Source organism: Monodon monoceros, unplaced genomic scaffold, assembly GCF_005190385.1.
Source record: "Monodon monoceros isolate NGI ecotype Baffin Bay Population unplaced genomic scaffold, NGI_Narwhal_1 Super_Scaffold_18, whole genome shotgun sequence".
Taxonomy (NCBI): Eukaryota; Metazoa; Chordata; class Mammalia; order Artiodactyla; family Monodontidae; genus Monodon; species Monodon monoceros.
Genome location: NW_021703774.1, coordinates 36,614,513 through 36,635,149, shown reverse-complemented (window position 1 = coordinate 36,635,149; position 20,637 = coordinate 36,614,513). Strand labels below are relative to the sequence as shown.

The 20,637-nt window shown below is 48.1% G+C and overlaps 1 protein-coding gene across 1 annotated transcript in view; it reads right to left on the bottom strand.

Annotated features, from left to right (window-relative positions):
- The window catches only part of CAMK1G (calcium/calmodulin dependent protein kinase IG), a 29,134-nt gene extending 22,838 nt beyond the window's left edge, over nucleotides 1-6,296 (bottom strand). Inside the window, exon 1 of the mRNA XM_029229250.1 lies at nucleotides 6,241-6,296. The gene's annotated coding sequence lies outside the window, so the exon portion shown is untranslated. The remainder of the gene's footprint in view (nucleotides 1-6,240) is intronic.
- Between the last annotated feature and the right edge of the window lie 14,341 nt (nucleotides 6,297-20,637).

The window sequence follows — 20,637 nt, the reverse complement described above, 5'->3', positions numbered from 1 at the left end:
ATATAATAATTGGTGGCTATTATTATGAAAAGCCCATGTGGGAAATGTTAAGCATTCTTTAGCATTCGATACAGCTGAATGTAGACCTGGTGTACCCTTGTATCTCCAGGCCCATTTGTTGATTTGTTCCTCTTGGCAGGATGGCAGCCCACAGGGACCACAGCAGTTCAGGGCACAGGCAGCGGCCAGAGGAGAACTCGCCAGGCATACAATGGCGGGCTGATCTTAAACTTCGAGGGCATGGTCTACAAGGTGGAGACAAATGAACCCTGACTGGCAGAGATTGCTTTGGGGAAGATGAAATATTGGAACAGAGGGTTATCTTTAGCCAGATACTATTCTGCAGATTCTTAGCCTCAAATCTAGCAGCTTCCACTTATCAGAGCTGTGCTTGGACCAATTGCTTCTTACTGTGTAGACACAGGGCAGCTGAGAAGTCTTGAAGGATGTAGGGGATGAGGGCCAGGGGCTGGACCTTAAAAGGAGCCTATCAACAGGATTAGTTTGTGTGACTCCCTCTCTGTCTCTCCCCTCCACAGAACAACTGGGCTGTAGATGCCCCTTTTCCAGGTAAAGAGCCAATTGAGGGCCTTCTTTCCAGCACAGGCCCATCAGTGGGGTGTGCATCACTCCCCCTTCTGAAGCCTCCGTGGATTGATGGGTCCACTTTCCAGGAAGCATCACCACCACATTAGCAGATCTGTACTCACTGTTCCTTCTTTCCCATTGCTCTTAAATAGCTTAAAAACATAGTATTCTTAGCCTAAGCTTGGCTATAAGAAAACATCTTTCCCGCCCACCCCTCCTCCCATACACTCAGCCCTAACAATTTAGTTCCATCTTCAGAGACGCATGGAAAGCTCAGGGACCCTGATCTGAAACTCCACTTCATTCCCACCCTTCCTTGACCTTGGAGAAACCTCAGGGCCCCGGTGCCCTCTGTGCTAGGGGTCTAACTGTGGGCTCTGAGATGGGGGGCAGGGGTGTTCTATTGCTGCATCCTGCTTCTTTCCCTGAAAATCCTCCATCTCCTCTCTCGACTTCTGTAATTGAGGCCCTTTCAGAGAAAAAGAAAAATTCCGAGAAGGTTGAAACTCCAATATTGCTCTCACTTGGTTCTAAAGTAACCCCCACAGGGCAACACCAGGCTCCTAGTTCCTGCTCTGTTGTATGGTCTTCCATATGACAGATGACCTTCCTGATCTCTTGGGAAAAAATTTCATAGCTGGGGAGGAGACTACAGAGGGAAAAGTTATTCCTAAAGGGCAGGCTGCACAGTCTTGAGGTGGACGCTACCCCTGAGTGTGGCGCTTTCTGAGCTTCTGGGAATAGGCGGGTGGCATCCAGCCTGCCTATTTATGAGTTGCTGCGGAGAGATGCTCAGGCTGTGAGCCCAGGAGGCAGGCACGCTTCACATGCTTCTTTCACGGAGCGTTGCTGTCCTTCTCTCCTTCCCAGGCTCCAGCTGGTCACAGGGGCAGCAACTAGCCCCAGGCAGAACCCGAAGGCATGTGACATTTATCTTCAGGGGCCTCCTCTTTTCCATCACCATATTACGTAGGTACCAAGTCATGTTATGACCCCACCCTGCCCAGGACCCTCTCTCTGGACACTCACTCCTGCCTACCCTGGTCCACATGGCCTCTTTAGCCAAAGTTTACTATCTTGAGTCATAGCCACTTAAGACTCTGCTCTGAGGTGCTTTTAAAAAATTAATCAACAGGGCTAATTGCTTCAGAGTGTCACCCCACCTGATGAGATGTCCCAGAATCTCGGGGGCACCATGTTTGAATTCAGAGGCATTCAATTCAGTCCGATCCAATGTATGTTTCCCAAACCCACAGTAGATTCCTAAGCTGGATACGAGTAAACTAGAGGAGATGGACACATGGAAGGGGAGAATCTTCGAGTAGCATCCCTGCAGCCTACAACTCCAGATAATGGCTCTCAACTCTGCCTATGGGAAGAGCCTTCTCCAGTACTCTCACTTGAGGCTTCTGAGCAAGGAGGCATGAGTGACTTGGAGGCATGGTGGGCAAGCCTCAGAGCCTTCCTGCGGGACCAGGTGTGGCTCCTTTACTGACCCCAGAGGAATTAGCCCACCCTAAGACCACTTCTGGGGTTCTCCATTCCTTGAGAGCATGACTCAGAAAGGACTGTGTGTCTTGGGAAGGAGGTTATCAGTTGTCTTATAAGCACATAAGGTTGGGACACACAGAGTCATGGCAATATATAAATTGTTTGGTTATAAAGGGGCCTAAAGACTAAAGCTGGGACATTCTCTTTCCTGGGTCTGGCCTAACACAGTTTCCTGGACTCTGGCCTATATTGGACTTCTCATCATCCTCTGGATTGAGAGGCACACTGGAAAGAGGTCAAATTCTGCCTCCAGTCTTGGCTCGGCACCAAGAAGTGTGCAGCCCCAGGCAGATCACTGTACGTCTCTGGGCTTCCACCTTTCTCCTTAGTAAAAAGAGGAGAATGGACTAGATTAGGGTTCCTTGACATTTGTTTTTTAGAATATTAGTCCTAGGAGACTCTCTGTAAGCAAAGCAGATTTGCTAACTGCCCCTTCTTGGAGATTCATGTTCCGTGTTAGCTTATTAAAGGCTCTGGGGGCTGTTAAAGACACCTGCTTCATGCTCTTTAACCTAGAGTGTCCCTCAACTTTACTAGACTGTAACTGTAAATTCTTTCCTTTTGCAACACTTACTGGCATCCAGAGGATCTATGGTTGCTCAGAGCCTACTGGGGAAAGCGGGGACCAGGCCAGCTCTGATGTCCTGTGATTGTATAAATGAGCAATAGATGAAATTTCCAGCAGCCTGCTGTCGTCACTCATAGCCCTGCTCTCCTCCTGGTGCACAGGCACGTGGCTGGGTCTGTGTGAGCCATCAGAACCTACTTCCAATTCACAGGCTGCAGCTGAAGTGGCTGGTCAGCTTGCCAGAGCTCGAGCCCTGGACCTGAAAAGCTCCTGAAGACTTATGGCTGGACAGACCCTCCCAGGAACACCGGCTCCATCTCCGGCCCTCCCCCTAGTCTGGCGTCTCCAAGGCCAACTGTGCATGCCAGTTTCTGTTCCCAAAATCACTGAGGAAGGTCATTTTTCAATTGCCTCCTGCAGTTTATTTCAGGCTCAAACCCACATTTAAGTTTAATCAAACCCTGCTGTAGTGACAAGCCAGAATTCTGTGCTGCTTTGTTTGGTGGCTGAGGGGTTGACACATCAGAGTCACTGGAGAGAGCTGGGTGTGTTACTTATTCTTAATGCGCTCATTGTCCTCATCTGCTGAATGGGACTAATGATCCCTGCTCTGTTTATTTCCCAGGATTCCTGGGGCCTTCCAATGCATCAACTGGCATGAAAGCATTCTGTAACCTCTACAGTGCTGTGCAGTGAGCCCACTTTATAGGCACGTGGATTAAACACTGAGCAGAGAGAGGGGAAACAAACAGTTTAAATAGGGGTGAGCACACAGCAGGAGACGCGAATCTGCTGTTTCCTCAGCTGGCCTCGGCTCCCACATGCCTCTCAAGTGCGACCCGCATCTCACTCTGATTCTAAAGTGTTTGAAGACGTATAACTTTTCATACATGTAGCCCTGAAATGCAAACCAACTACTTTATCTGCTACTCAACCAAGAAGGCAGAGATCTGTTGGAGCACAGAGTTAACACTGCCTGGGTTGGGTTTCTCCATGGGCTGGTCTCCACTGGGGTACCTTTCTAAGCAGGGTTCAAGAGTCATAGGTGTAGCTGTGTGTCCGCCACACGCTGCCTTTAAGACCCACTCGCACGCAAGAGGCTCACTATACTGCGCCCCCTGGAAGGTGAGAGGAGGGACCTCCACCTGGGGAGGCGGAGCAGGAGGAAGGACGGGCTGAGCTCAGAATGGCTGTGGCAAGGGCCACAAGAAGCTCTGAGTTCCCAGCCTTCCCCTCCCCCTCCCCCGCTCCAGGACACGGGTGTGACGGTCATCCACAACCCGTGCAGCTCCCGGGCACCATCACCAGCTTGCTTTCCACGGGGGTAGCTGCTCACCCCCAGTCCCCTCGCCCTCGACCATGGCCATGCACCAGCACTTGTAGGGCTGGCTCGCAGCCCGTTTGGAGAGAGCTGCCCCCCCCCACCCCCCATTCATTCTGCAGCCCATTCACTCCGCTGCCTCTGGCAGGCTGCGGCTGGGCCCCGTCACTCAGGGATGTCAGTTTAGTCCTGGCCGCGTGTACGTGCGTGACTGGGGCACAGGGGGTCAGGGAGGCGCTGGTCTCTTGGAAGGAGATTCTTTGTAGTCGCAGCCAGAATTGCAGAATTGCTCCCAGGCCCTAAGGTATTCGCTGCCTCAGACCGATCACCTGGGTGATCCCTGTGCTGGGCGCTTTACCTGTCATTATCTCGTTTAATGTCTTTCAAGGTAGGTATCGGCTATCGTTAACCCCATTTTATAGTTGAGGTACTGATGGGTAGAAATATTAAGAAAAATGCCCCAAATCAAACAGATAGCAAGTGACAGAGCCGGGCATGAGCCCCAGTCCATCAGACCCCAACAGCAGTCTCGCTGTCCCCCACCACGTAACCTGTCGCCTCTTTCCTGCGGGTGGTTGTTGGAATTTCTCTTACCTCCGCCCTCATCCTTAGGATGCTGTCCTGTAATCCCACCAACCAACTGATTCCCCCTGGAACGCATGGCTGGCTCGGATGATCTGGGGAAGGTTGGATCCCGGGAACACTCAGATTTCTCAACACTGAGTCTGGGGCTGGCCATCTGTCTCTTGCCTAAGTGGCTTCTGGCTCCAGCTCAAACGTTTTCTCACTCTAACCTTGAGCTTCTTTCCCAAAGTTTTGCCCTATCTTTCTAAAGAGAGCTCTTAATACACATAAAAACACCCACACTCACACCTGCACCGTAGCTATCTGTAATATCATGGAAAGGTCACCGACTATGTCAGAAGATCTGGGTTCAAATGCTATTGTCATCAAATGGATTTCACCAGTATCCAGCTTTGCCTTGTGGAGTCTCAGTGGAATCACTCTTTGCCCCACCAGCCCAATGGGCTTGTCTTAAAGATGATTAATTAAAAGCACATTACTCACTGTAGAGTGTGGTTCCTACACCAGGTATTACTAAGCACTTTGTATTATGGCCTATTGGGTCTTGTCTTTGGCCCTAGTTAAGCTTAAGTCGGTGGGACTGCCAGGGGCCGGGCTGTCTCCAGCCTCTGATCTGGGAAAGATCATCTCCTCACCCAAGATGGAACCTGCTTGACTCTCTTGACCCTTCTCAGAGATTTTCCTCCTCATCAACTGATCTGGCTCCAGAACAAGCAGCTGGCCAGCCACGCACTGCTGCTAGAACAGCAGCGAGAGCCCCGGCAGCGTCCCCGGGAGCCTCAGGGTTAACGTTTGTGCGTCAAAGTTACGTGGAAAGAAGGGGCCACAGTGCGGATGGGGGTGGTGATGAGTCCAGACCTCCTTTTACCATTTTTACCTGAGAACTGAACTAGGGAAGTTTAAAGACAGAAGGGAGAGAGACTTGCCCCTGAGGAAGGTGACTGACAGCGGTGTCCCTGCTGAGTTCTGCATCCTAACGCAGCGGGGGACAGGAGCGGCTCTGGGCCACGGACCCTGCCAGGAGGCACTGAGGCTGGTCTGCCTGCCTTGGGTCTGCAGAGCCACTGACTGCTTACAAACCTCTTTTTTGCCCACTGACTCTCCTAATCTTCACAACAACCTAGACAGGTAGGGAGAACCAAAACAGGGCATTGCCCCATCTGACAGATGGGGTCTGATAGGTTAAGAAATGAAGGCTGAGCAGGAGGGAGGGGTGCAAGGGCGCTGGAGGTCCTGACACCCTGCAGATGGACAGCCCCTCCCAGGGACAGAGCCCAGAGGGCTGTCCCTAAACGCAAGCAGGCATGGCAGGAGGGTCACATACAGATATTTTGCTCCCTTTTCTTTGCCCAGGAGTGCGAAAGGTTCCCACTCAAGCCAACCCTGAAGTGATGGCCAGATAATCTCCGCAGAGGTCCTACCCGGACACCCATTCAGACTTATCTTCCAAGGCAGCTACAACTTCCCCTTGATACCTCGAGAGTCAGGCAAGACAGGAACTGGGGCTGAAATAAACACCCAAGTTGCTTGCAAGAGTGGCTCTTCAAACCCACTCTCTTGGTGCCACGAGCCTCCCGCTAAACAAAGAAACCTCCTCAAACCAAATAAAGAAGCAGGTTCATCTTACCCAGGGAATCCGAGAGAACGGTGCCCGTGGCCCTCCCACTCCAGCTCCTACAGGTCTGTGAGGATTAGCTGCTCCAGCGCTTCAACAATAAACCGAATTAAAGGGGAGGAATGCAGGGGTTTTCTTTCCTAGGACTGTAACCAGGCAGCCTTAAAGGGGAGGAAAAGTAGCTAGGGCGGCTTGCATCTCTCCTTCCTTTCCTCTGCCTTTCCTTCCCTCTGAGCAGATCCAGAAAAATCCTTTTGCAAAGGGGCCCTTTTATGCTGTGTGTGTGTGTGTGTGTGTGTGTGTGTGTGTGTGATTGTATTTGCATGGAGGTGTGTGACGGAGAGAGGGAAAACATAAAAGGCAAAAACAAAACATCAGATTGAAGGTTTCCATTGGCCTGAATGGGGTGATAATAGAAAATCAGAGACTGCCTGCCTCCGTTTCCCTCTTAACCACTCAGTTGCTGGTGTATGTTGTTTAAAATACCTTCCTGAGCAATAGGATATCTATACTGGCTGAAAGCAGAGACTACGGAACCCTCAGTGTCTTATAAAATGGGAGAAGCACTTGGATATCCCTCGGGGGGCCCAATGCTGCATGGTTTCACCCCTCTCACCTGTTTCTAGAAGCAAAGCATTCTGATCCCCAAATCTACCATCCTCTTCTCAGTTCTAACCCATTGGACCCCAGGAGACCATTCCCCTCCTTCTGGAAGCTCTTAGCTTTTAAATTGTGCCTTTCCATTTTTTTTTTAAAATTTTATTTATTTATTTATTTGTGGCTGTGTTGGGTCTTCTTTTCTGTGCGAGGGCTTTCTCTAGCTGTGGCAAGCTGGGGCCACTCTTCATCGCGGTGCGCGGGCCTCTCACTGTCGCGGCCTCTCTTGTTGCGGAGCACAGACTCTGGACGCGCAGGCTCAGTAGTTGTGGCTCACGGGCCTAGTTGCTCCTAGGCATGTGGGATCTTCCCAGGCCAGGGCTCGAACCCATGTCCCCTGCATTGGCAGGCAGATTCTCAAGAACTGCGCCACCAGGGAAGCCCCTGCCTTTCCATTTTTTATCGTTTGTGTTTTTTTGAATAAACAACACATTCATGTGGGTCAGAAATAAGAACTCTATTGAAAGCCATACATAGAGGTGTCTCACTCCATCCACTCCCCACCCACCCCTTCCCCCTACCCTGCCGTCTACAGGTGGCCACTTTTATTACTTTCTTGTGTATCTCTCCAGTATTTCATGCAGAAACAAACAAAATAATATATATATTCCCTGGCCCCCTTTCTTACACAAAAGACAGTAAGTAAATGCTGCTGCTTTTATATTTTCATCTCTACAATCTTAATTCAGGCCCCTCTTCTCTTCTCTTGGGTACTATTGTAATAGACTAGACTGGACTCTAATTGGTTCCTGGGTGAGGTAGTCCCCTGGGATAGTTAAGTGAGGCTTTGGAGAAGACTTCTAGGCTGGATTCCTGGGCTGTCTTTTAACTGGATGTGTGGCCTTGGATAAGTGGCTTAACCTCTTTGTGCCTCAGTTTTCTCAATCTGCCCAATGGGATAATCACTGAATTTATTTCACATACTAGTGGGGTAGAGCGAGACGGAAGGCAAATTGCCTAGAACAATGACTGGCACTTGGTAGGTAGTCAGTAAATGTGAGTTACTATTATTCTCTCTCCAACTTTCATTTTTGCTAGAATCATCACAATAAGAAAATTGCCTCCACCTCAAAAATATCCATTCCCTACAGAATAAAATCCAAACACTTCATCCCATCATTGAAGGCATTACAGGATCTGGTACAAAAGTATCCTCCCTCCCCTGAGTCCCTCCATCCACCCAGCTGATATTCCAGCCATATCACAGGAGACACTGATTGCCAACATGCCACTTATTTCCAAAGCTCTTGACCTTTGCTTAGGCTGATCTATCAGTGCAGAATGCCCTTTCCTCATTCTCTGCCTATGGAAATGCTATAGATTTTAAAAGTTCACATCAAATACCATCTCATCCATGAAGCCTTCCATGATTTCTTCACTCTGTTAGAAATAATCACTCCTTCCTCTGTGCTGTTCTCAAAACTCTCTGTCTACAACTCTCCTTAGTTCTTAATCTTTTTCTGCCTTGAATTCTAGTTTGTGTTTCCACTGCTGTCTCCCTTTTTGAATTGAGAGTGTGTAAGGCAGTGATTTTCGCCTCTATTTCTGCCCTCTTGTCTCCCTTTCCCTAATCTTCCTCCTGTGTCCAGCACAAGGTAGGCACTCAGCCAATATTTAGTGATGAACCAGATAGGTTCCACCAGAAGTGGAAGGGACTCTTCGAATCCAATAAATGAGAAATGATTTGCTCATGGCTCGTATACGTAGTAAGTACTCAATAAACGCTAACTCATTAGTATTGGTAACAAGGATAATAACATATTATTGTTATGGGTCTAACATCTTGTTTATTGCTTAGATTCTCTAGGTATAGCATTCCTGACCTGACGAGCAGCTGTTCTCTTCCTGTTTAGATGCAGGAACTGGGGAGTTTATCACAGCCTGAAAAGGTCAAGTAAGGCTCATGGACGTCAACAAATGTTAGAGAGTTTATCTCCATAGGGAGTTGAATTCCACCTCTCTGAAGTCGCCCCCAACACATGTGTATGTACACTCATTCCTTAACTATTTATCAAGCACTGACTATGTACTAGGGGTTGAGGATAGAAGCCAGGCTCAGACTCAACACTCAGAGAACTTTTTTGTCCAAGTGCAAGGAATAAATCAGTTCTGTACTCTGTAACTCGGAATGTGTTACTTTGTGATGCAGAGTACTTTGTATTCTGTTACAAGTTTGAATTGGGCAAGGAACTGTCTGTGAGCTCCAACCCACCAGCATCCTCTTCCCTCCTCCCCCTTCCCTCCCATCCACCGGCACACTGCTGGTCTTGGCGAGCCACAGTGCCGGGAATGAATTCTCGGCTGTGGACACAGAAGTAGGTTCAGCAGATGTTGGGTGACATGGGAGAAAGTGTTGCCTCTTTATGCTGAATTCAGAAGGTGGATTTTTTTCGCAGGTACTGACTGGGTCACACGCCAGACATCAGAGGCTGGAGTGGGGCACATCCACTGCTCCGGTATTGATACAGGTGACTAGAAAATGTTTCCCAAGGAGGTGGAAGAGAGCTTTTGGCTTGATAACACATGCACACTCGTGCACACACATGTATGTGCACATACACCCCTGTGCTTGCATTTTGGCTTGGTTCAGATTCTTGTAATGGCCGTTTCTTTATGTTTTCTCCAATCAACAATTCAACCAAATATTTATTACACATAAACTAAAACACAGAGAACAATCGGAGATCAATTAATAGCTAAATAGGATGCTATTAACTCATGTTGTCACCAGAGATGAGGCCATGCGGAGCCGGCTGTGGGCTGGAGATGTCAGGAAAGGTTTCATGGAAAAGTTTCATGGGAGTCAGCCTGAGCCTTAAGGATGAGTAGGACCAGATTTGGGAGGTGTGGTGGGTGGGATGGGATTAGGAAAAACACAGAGCTTGGAACATACAAGATGTGTGCTGGATACAACGACGTGCAATGCAGTGAGAGATTAGAGTGTCTAGTATTGAAGCAGCGAGGGCTTTGGACTTACCCGCAAAGGCAGTAGAGTGTCATTGCAAGTTCTTAAGCAAGGATGTTGATGGGAACCCAGTGGTGATGTGCCTGACGCTGGGAAAATCGGAGACTGGAAAATCAGCAGACGAACCTTGCAGTCACTGAGACCTGAGGGGGTGAGGGCTGGCTGGAACCAAGAGGGAACAGGGGTAGAGAGAAGAAGGGAGCAGCCTGAAGGGGGTGCCATTGTCCATCAGCTTCCTCCTTTCACCCCAAAATGATTGGTGTGGGTCTGAGCTTATCAAGCTATTATTTAGTTCACAGGTGTTGCTGGCAAAAGGAGAAGTGGCTAAGTGTACTCACCAGGTCCTCACCTCTGCTGCTCCCGTGTGGTCACACTTATCCCCCAAATAAACAAAATAAGGGGGTCTTCCTGTGGTTGGGGTAAGGAGAGAAAAGGGAGGTGCGCTCATGAGGACAGAGCAATCCTTTGTCTGTCAAAGAGCACATTCTTGCCTCCCCTTGGTCTGTGCTTTTACTTTTTTTTTTTTTGGCGGTACTCGGGCCTCTCACTGTTGCAGCCTCTCCCGTTGCAGAGCACAGGCTCCGGACGCGCAGGCTCAGCGGCATGGCTCACGGGCCCAGCCGCTCCGCGGCATGTGGGATCTTACTGGCCCGGGGCACAAACCCGCGTCCCCTGCATCGGTAGGCGGACTCTCAACCACTGCGCCACCAGGGAAGCCTGGAAGCCCTGTCTTTTACATTTAATTAGATCTCAGATTGAGCTTTCTGGATAGGAAATGACAAGACATAATGAGGTGCCAGGGTGGAAAAGGGAAGGGAAAACAATATCCATTAGTTCATTCATGCAACAAATATTTGTGAGCACCTACTCTGTCCTGGGCAGTAAGCTGAACTCTGAGCATACAGTAGTAAACGCAATAGGCACAGTCTCTGTCCTGATAGGCCTTGTGCTCTAGCAGTATTGTCAGATTTTAAACAGATACAGATCATTACAGTTGTGATAAATACTATGAATAGTTTAGGGCTTTAAGAAAGTATGTGATAGAGGGATCTTACTAGCCCCAAGGCAGTGACGTTCAAACTGGAATCAGAAGAAAGGAGAATTAGCTACAAGAACAGTTGGAGACACCAAAGAACAGCAAGTGTAAAGGCCCTGGGGTGGAAAGGAGCCATACCTATTGGAAAGACAGAGAAGTGCATTGTGGCTGGGCAGTGGGAGCTGCAGAGAGAGGAGCCCCAATTGCTGCTGGTGAAGCAGGAAAAGAAGAAAACCACGCAAGGCCTTCAAAGTATGATGGGAAAGATAATGAGAGGGGGAGGGGCCACCAAGGAACAAATCCCATTGATGTCATAACACATTTCCCACTGAAGTTGGTTAATAGAGAATGGAATGGGCACAGGGAGTGAGGATGGGGGCAGAGAAAGGAAATGACAGGATAGCAGAGACAGGCTGGCACAATGTAATACTTGTTACTTTAGTATTTGTTTTAAAAAGAAGGCACCAGATTTCTAGTGCTTCCAGGAATAGGCATGATCTGCATTGTTCCTGCAGCCTGTGATGTGCTCATCTTTTTATTTGAAGTGAACCTGTAAAACGTCTCCTCTCCTAAGCACCCTTCTCTGGGTCCACAAGCAAAATGGACCACCCTCTCTGTTCACCCAAAGCCCGTCTCTACAATGGCGTCCACCCTGCTCCACTGAGATGGAAATTGGTCTGATGCATGTCAAGGTTGCCCAGAAGTGACACGTTCTCTAAGGGTACAAAGCATGTCTCAATTACCTCTATAACCACCATATTGCCTGGCAGAGAGCATGTTCCACAAAGGTTTGCAAAATCAAGATGCTGAATAAAACCTAAAAGGAGAGTTTTCTGGTGTGTCCTGAGTTTGACACCGTTAACGGTAGGAGCAGGAATTCAGTCCATTAGTAACAGGCTACCATGGGCTACCCCTCTCCCCCACAGAATCCAGAAGAATATTTAAAAGAGTTCACTTCTTCTGGTTTGCACTGCATCTTCCAACATCTTTAGAGTCTACAGAGTTGGGTGTTGGGTGGGCCATTCAGTCAGCGTCTCTGGCTGCTTCCCCATGGCCCCTCCACCTAGGGAGGAAGGTAGCAGCCCATGACACCCGAACTTTCTCTCTCTTCTCTTCTTTCCCATGATTCATCCTATGTGCTTCCTGCACATCTTCCTATCCTACTCAGCCTCTGCCAAGGTTCAGCAAGCATTCAGCTATATCTAGCTGTACTCTGGGTGGGACCGGGGGTGGCACTGGATCCTGCAGTTTGGATGCCCGACGAGGTGAGTAGATTTTCACCTGATCCCCTCCTCTAGTGTTTGCTGTGTGTCTATGGCTAGAAGAATCTGTCACCTTTGTTGCCTTGAGTCACATTCCCAAATGAGCCCCGTCTTGGTATATGCCATGTTCCAGGAAGAAATGGGGGGCAGAATAAGACTATCACCCTGGGCTTTGGATTTTTGGCTGATGACGTAGTCAGTTTCTATGTGGGTACCTGCTTCTGGTCATCGACAGAGATTGCTGTACCTTCCTCCTCCGTGTCCATCGTTACCTGCATATGTTTCTGTATCCATAGCTGGCGGAATCAGTCATGACTCTCCAAGGTCACAAGTGTGACCTTGAAAGACAGTGGTGGGGGGCAAAGGTGTTGGGTGGGAGCTCACGAGTATCACTTGCCTCATCCAAACTTTTGTTAAGGCTACTTACAAAGTACCTGATTGTCCAATTTGCTTTTAATCTCCTTTTTCTGTTTCTTCCTAACCCTCCAGGGAATGAACAAATAAAGAGACTGGCCTATAAAGGAAAAATTATGATGGTGAGAGTTTCACTAAAGAATTTAGCCCACATTACCATGTTTACAAACATATTCTCCCCAGACAGGGGTTTAGGTGACCTAGCATTTGTCCCCATAACATTTTTTCTATCTAAACAAACCGGGATGAGTCGAAATCTCAAGGATCTTCCTGTTCTGCTCTGTCAAATTGGGCTAACAATGTCAGTGTACCCCACAAGTCTATTGGGGTCAAATGACATGAAAGGTTGTGTATGAAACATGAACGGAATTGTTGCATTTATTCCCGGTTGAAATCATGTGTCTGGCGCCCGGTCCTGCCCCCGCCTCGGGCAGAGTTACAAGGCTCAAGGCTGTTCTTAGCTTCTCCAGAGAGAAGATAGGCTAGCAAGGGCTTCCTCAGTCCCAAGAGGGAGCTGCCACTGCCCTCTAGTGACAGCCTTCTGCCCAGACCTGGTGCCTGCGTCCACCCCTCTGGCTGATGGGGAGAACAGACCTTCTTTCTGGCAGGACCGTTTCTGACCAACCAACCCTTCCTCAAAAAAGCCTCCTCGAAATTCTCCATATTCGTGCTAGAGGTGGTGAGTGCTACTCTTTTTTATACTATTCTAAGAACTAACAAATATTTGTCAGGGGTCTACTATGGTGGGTGGGAAGTGTGCCAGGCATGGAGGTGACCCTCCTCCCCGCTCCCGCTGTCTCATCTGTCTCAGGAGGAGAAGATCTCACACCAGTCATCCGCAGGATGTCAACCTTCTGGAAACTTTCCAGGGATGATAACTGAGCCTCCCACGCTGTCCCCTCGCCCTCCAACACTGAAAGGACCCAACAGGACCACAGAGGCAGCCTGCTAATTATCTCTGTCCCCATGGTGCCCAGCGCAGAAAGGCATTCTGGAAGGATCCACTTATTGAAGAATTTGTCTACTGAATGCATAGTTGACCTTCAGAAGTGCCTCTCCTGATAGATGCTGAAATTCTGTAATATGTATACATCTCTTTGAGAGTCACAGTGAAGAGGTTAGGAATCAGACAGGAGAGCAGACTTAGGATTGAATCTGGGTGTTCTATTACTAGCGGTGTGATCCTAGGCAAGATTCTTAACATTTCTGAGTCTGTTCCTCACACGTAAAATGGGCCTAAGGGAGCACCTTCCTCAACAAGAGGGTCCTAAGAATTAAATGAGATAATGTATGTGAAGTGCTTGGGAAACGATCTGCACTCAGGAAGTGTACCCTTTGGGGATGTGACTCGGTTTGAGACACGGCAGGGAACGATACAGAGAGTAAGGCAGCTCCAGAGGGCTGGATGGAGGGGTGGAGGCAGCAGATGGGGCCGGGGAAGGGGCAGTGTCCACATGGATAGGGAGTGTGGGTACGTGTGTGCACGCCTGCAAGTGATGTCTGGGATAGAAGATTTCCATGTAGAGTGAGGTCTCAGCTTAAGATCCTAAGGTGTAGCAGTGACAGGTCCTCTCATCTCTTGGGATAACTGTCCTTTCCAGGAAGAGGAACAGTGCGGAGCTCCAGAGCACTCTAGTACCCAGGCAAGTCCAGCGCAAGCCCTGGTTATGGACTTAGTCACAAGTAGGGAGAGGGCAGTGAAAAGACCCAAGCTTTCCTTAATCATGGGTTAGGGAGAGTGACAACCAGGACTCTTGAACAACTGAAATGTTAGGAGCTAAGAGCTAGACAGTATTCTGGGGACATATCGACCCCTGGTGCCCCTGGGGGAAGTAGCCACAGTGACCCCCCCCCCCCCCCTCCTTCCAGTGGCCCTCCCTCCACCCCTGCTGAGGGTAGGTGAACCCCTCCCCCCCCATCCAAGGTTTCAGGGCGAGGAGGGCTCCTGAGGCTGCTGGCAGCATCACCACCAAAATGGTCTCATCTCCAATTGTCCCTGAGATAGAACATTTAAATAATAGAACTGATGACAAGTAGAAATCAGCAGAAATCATTTACTCCTGAGAAAGAAAGCAACTGCTTGATTTAGTTACCAGATCTCCTGTCTGACAGTTCGCAGTGCTGTGGTCCAAATTTGACCTTGGGAGATGCATTGAAAGAACGCTGTGGAGGGAGAGAAGGCAGGCACGAGGCCTCCAGGGCCAGGTCTGTGGGCTGAGGACAATGGCCTGCATTGGGAACAGACACAATACACTCCACGTCCAAGGCTAGTTCCTGTACCTTGTATTGGAGGCGAGTCTGTAGCACCGGGATGGGAAGCAAGCTGGCATTGACACTTCAGGTTATGCATTGTTTTGATCTCAACTTTCAGCATTGCTACCTCCCCCCAACAGGTGGGAGGAAGCAGAGAGAGAAAATGGTCTGTCGAGGCTTTTCAGAACCCTGGGGAAAGCAACCAAGCTAAAAGATTACCAAGAGAACCAGAGATTATCTTCTTGCAGTGGTGGCAAGGCCAGTGTGCTCGGTAGCACTAGAAAATTATTGACTGACCTTGGGGTGCAGAGGTCCTAGATGAGGCTACTGAAAGGGTCATGTTTGGAGCTCAGACCTGCAAGATGGTGTGTTTAAGGGAGAGCGAGGGGGAGGAGGTATTTCTTCTATTCTCCTCCTGGACGAGGGCATAGCAGATACCAGGGACAGAAGGAAAGAGCAGCCCCTAAGGCAGACCCTGTTCCTTTTCCAAACTTAGGAAGCTTTGGAAGTATCAGGTCAGTCATTCTGGACATTTCTCTGTAAGCTAAGGTTGACTCTATGGGAGCCTGTAACTGGCTGAGAATGGAAGGATTAAGGGCCAGACGGAGCTCAGTATCCGGAGAGGGGGCTGATGGGTAATAGCTGGTACATCATATCCCGCAAGAAGTAATGGGGCCATCGCAACAACCGTGCAGGAAACCGCAGTGGGGGGTCCGGGAGAAGGCAGTATTCTGAGACTGTCCTGCCACATGCCTTCGCGTGGGCCACCTCCCCTGCCCGGAGTGTCCTCTCCTTTTCTGATGAGATTACTCGCTGTGCTTTAAAAATAGCTCACATCTTACCCCTCTACGAAATCCTCCATGACAAGGTGATTCACTCTCTCCACAGTGTCTGGCAATATCTTATTCATTTTGCCATCATTTTCAAAATTTTAAATTATTAAATTAATGTGTTTTGCGAAATACTGAGCTCTTAGAGTAGATACTTGGTCTTTAAGTGTCTTGCATAGAGCAGCTAGTCATTTATTAATTCAACAAATATAAATTAGGATTCAGGGAGGCAGGCTGGTGGGTAGCATGGGGGGTGAGATTTGGGGGGGGGGGATGTCAGGGTGAAACCCCAAACTCAAGGTTAGGGTAGAAACAAAGGCTAGGAAGTGTCCTTGTCCCAGAGGAATTGGGGACTGGGTGGAGTTTTAATGCAGGGATCCCAGCAGAGGAATCCAGGTTGGAAATGGGATTCAGGGAGGAGAATTCATTGCAGGAATAAGGTGGGGACTGAGTCACAGAGTTGTATATTCACCCTGAGAAAGGCTGGATGCTGGCCAAGTCTCAGGAGCATTGAACAAAAGGGTCTTCTAGGCTCCTTAATGGAAGGCAGTCCTGATGTCCATGCTGGAATGGGGCTGAGTCTGCAGCTCGGGGCACAGGCACAGGGTTGAAGGGGTCTCTATTGCAGTTGGAGGACTGATGATGCCATGTATCAACAAATCAACAAGCTAGAGACCTGGACCACAAAGGGCAGTGCAGGCAGCAGTAGCACACCTGATGGGATCTCCAGCGAATCAGCCTCATGCCACCATTAGATATTAGACATGCTCTGTGCAAAATGTGGAAAAGAAACTTGCAGATGCACCATCCATGCACGTACTACCTGTCCATGTTTTCCACAGAGCCTACTTCTAGTTTTAAAATTCAAGAACAGTTCTGTGGCTTTTCTCTTCCCTTGAGGAGCATCACATGGTTTCTCGCTCCAGAAAAGCCTCCTGGGAGAGATCCTTTTTCTAACCCATGGATTGGAGAAGGGTGTGTTACAGCTCAGGTATGATAAACATGTCTATGGGGGGTGTTTAATCATCACAAAAACAACCAGAAAGTGAAGTGGAAAAGTCAGGTAACCTTAGGTCTTAGAATAATGACAGTTCAGGTCCTAGCAGCCCTTTGCAAATTCTCATCTCATAGAAGAGGTTTTCATTCTAGATTTGAGTCCTTGTGGGGTGGCTTCAGATAAACCTGAGGCTCAGTTTGTTTTTTTTTTTTTAACTCTAGGATGGAGGAATAATCTTGCAATTGTTGTAAGTAATCTTGTAAGTAAGTATTTGTAAGTAAGTAATCTTGACTTTGGGTCCTTAAAAGCATAGTGGATAACTCCTGTGGGGTCTACACAGCTCTCTTTCCCCTTTCTGAGTACATCCTTCCACCCCTTTTCTGCTGGGAAATGTTCATTTTCTTGTCACATGGCTCCAATGGGAGCCGTCATGTCCATGTAGAACCTACCCTTGGCCACAGTTGATGGGTCAAAGGTGAGCTCTGTTTAGTTTTGTTGTCAAATGAACTTACTTCAAGTTTATTAAAATTTTTTTTTCTTTTGGATTTTCTGGGCTTTTTGGGTTTTGAAATTGTAGATAAAGGTTTGTGGAGTTGTAGGTAGTCGAGTCTAGCCATATGTAGATCATGCATGTCTATTTTCTTTATTAGAATGTGAATTCTTTGAGGATAGGAATGAAGACCTCCTCCAGGGATCCTACAGTCCCCTCAAGTTCAGCATGTCTAATGTGAAGTCGGGAGTAGGAAGGGTCAGGGGGGAGGTGGAGCCAGAAAACTGAACATGACATGTTCTCCCCATACTGGATCCTCCACCTGTATCCTGTGTTATCCTCTCAGTCATCCAACCTGGAAGCCTGAGTCCCTCATGACCCCTCAACCTCCCTCACCCTTCCACATCCAGTAAATCTCCTAGTCTTGCTGATTTAATTTCCTAAATATTTCTTGAATTTACCCCTTCTTCTTCATTCCTTCATGGTTTGACTTCATCATCTCTTGCCTGGATTATAATAAGAGCTCTAAATTGGTCTTATTTCCTCTAGCTTTGTCTCTCTCCCATCCCCATTCTTCACTAGCCTGGCTAAAATGATTGATCTGTAATGCAAATCTGAACATATCACTCATTTAAAATCTGCCCAGGGCTCCCCATTGCTTGCAGGATCAAATCCAAGCTATATGGCACAGTACAGATCTGTCTAAACTCCCTGCATACACCTCATTGTTTCACGCTTCACGGTCTTTTTTGTGCTGGTGCTCTCCTTTTGCTTAGGATACCCATCCTGTATTTCTTCACCTTTAAAAGCCATCTCAGACTTCAACTGCTTGAGAAGCCTTCTTTGGATTGGGCAAAAAAAAAGTCCTGTGACACCCTATCCCTCTATTTATGTGCCTTTATTACTCAGTACATGATTTTGTGTTAAAATATTTTCTTAATGACTGTCTCCCCAGCTGGACTGCAAATCCTTTGAGAACAGCGACCGTGTCATATCCATCTTTGTAGCCTTAATTCTTACTTAGTTCATGATTAGAACTTAGTAGATTCTTAAGAAATGCTGAGTGGGAGAATGACTCTTCTGGGTTCATCTAGGAAACTGAGGAGGTGGACCTGCCAGAAGTCTATTTGCATGGATGTTGAGTAAACTCTGGAAAAGAACCTCAATATACGTCTGCTGATGGGGTTTAGATACAAGAGGCCAAGTCTTAGGAAACCAGGAGTGTCCTATAGAAGCCAGTGTGCAGGGGAGCCAATGAACATTGTGGGAGAAATCATTCTGAGGCAAGATGAGCCTGTTCCTGGGGAAGACACTACTTGTCCGATGGGAGGGGTATAGCCTGGTGGCAGTTACTTGAAATCACCTTTGGCTCAGTGCTAATATGTCCTCTCCAGAAGAAAAAGTGATTCTAACTAAAACAAGAAAGTGTTGCTTCAGGACACCCTGTAAAGCATGAGGGCACGAATAGCCTCTTAACAGTGTTCCACGAAGGGGAAAGAGCCATTTCCACCTGACTCTACTTCATTCTCAAACTGGCCACGTGCAACAGTATAGGTAGTGAGAAGGTCAGGACATTGGTGGTAGCACATGATGGATCAGTGACGGTCATCGGGGAAGAACTGCACGGCTCCAGAGAAAAGCAGGTGAGACCAGAGTGGCAGGTGGAGAATCCCGAGGGATCTCAGAGTAGCAGCAGAGAGACTTGCTCAAGGGAAGACATGAACCAGCCCCTGAGGACTTACAATAATACTTGGGGCAACTTTGCAGAAGGCTCTAGGTTTGATGTGAATTCAAGGGGTGGGGTGGAAGAGATAGGGTTATTACTCATTGAGATTTTCAATCTACACTGATAGGCTAGAAAGCTGAGGAAATTAACTCTAGAATCTAATTAATGAAATATTTCTTTTTCTCTTTATATCCTGGACATTGGCATCTGCATCTGGCCTGTCAGAAGGGTTGGTGGTTGTGAGAGGGTATACCCTCCTGTTATAGGTTGAATTGCATTTCCCTCAAATTCATGTGTTGAAGTCCTAACCCCCCAGTAACTCAGAATGTGATCTTATTCAGAAACAGTCATTGCCAGTGTAACTAGTCAAGACGAAGTCATTAGGATGGACACTAATCCAATATGACTGGTGCCTTTATAAAAAGGGGAAATTTGGATACAGATATGCACACAGAAAGTGAAGATGAAGTTGAGAGGATGCCTTTATAAGACAAGGAACACTAAAGATTGCTGGCAAACCAGCAGAAACTAGGAGAAAGGCATGGAACAGACTCTCCCTCATGGCTCCCAGAAGGGATCAACCCTACCGACACCATGATTTTGAACATATAGCCTCCAGAACTGTGAGACAGTACACTCCTGTTGTTTAAGTCCCCCAGTTTGTGATAGTTTGTTACAGCAGCCCTAGCAAATTAATACACCTTCACAGAGATGGATAGGACTGAACTGTGGATAGGAACCTTGTACAGCTGGGCAGTGCTGCAGTAAGGAAGTGCTGGGATCAGCTTGCCTCTCACACACACAGGCTGGAATGCGAGCTATGGAAGATCCCAAGTCTGCCTTTGCTGCTCCGTCAAAATATGAAATCCTCAACTCCTACTTTTTCATTCTCCGTTTGGAGTCAGAGCCCAGGGGGTGTCCTTTAGGAGCTGTGTATGCAACATGCTTTACAGGTCAAAATTAGCTGACAAGTGAGTGGTTATTGCTTGTTTTTCACAGCACAATTCCCACTGCTGGTCCATCTGACTCCTGCAAGAAAGGAAAGACATGTTTCCATGTCTATGACCACCTGTAGACTTGGTCAGAAAGAATTGCTTTAGTCACTGCTCGACAGCACTGTGCCTTGTGAATGCCAAGTACACCCCCGGGCAGGCTGAGACCCTTCACAATACAGACCTTCAATACAGAATAACAGATCTGAGTACTTAGTTAATTCCTAGTCATTTGTCTTCTCTGTCAGACCCCAGGTTTGAATTGTCAGCAGAAATTGTGACTGTTGAGTGAATATGTAGATGTGTCTATCTTTCTCTCTGTCTCTGTCTCTGTGTGTGTGTGTGTGTGTGTGTGTGTGTGTGTGAGAGAGAGAGAGAGAGAGAGAGAGAGAGAGAGAGAGAAATGGATGGAATAACAGACCTTGGATCTTTGATAGCTATCTGAACAAAATAACCAGCATTTTTTTTAATCTTTTTTTTTTTTTCTGTACACGGGCCTCTCACTGTTGTGGCCTCTCCCGTTGCGGAGCACAGGCTCCGGACGCACAGGCTCAGCGACCATGGCTCACGGGCCCAGCCGCTCCGCGGCATGTGGGATCTTCCCGGACCGGAGCACGAACCCGCGTCCCCTGCATCGGCAGGCGGACTCTCAACCACTGCGCCACCAGGGAAGCCCATTAACCAGCATTTTTAGATTGCCTTGAAAACTGTAGTGTTTCAAAATCATTGCCAGGGAGATTTTGAACTTTTATCAAGAAAAACAGGAAAAGAGAGAATTGTAAACCCC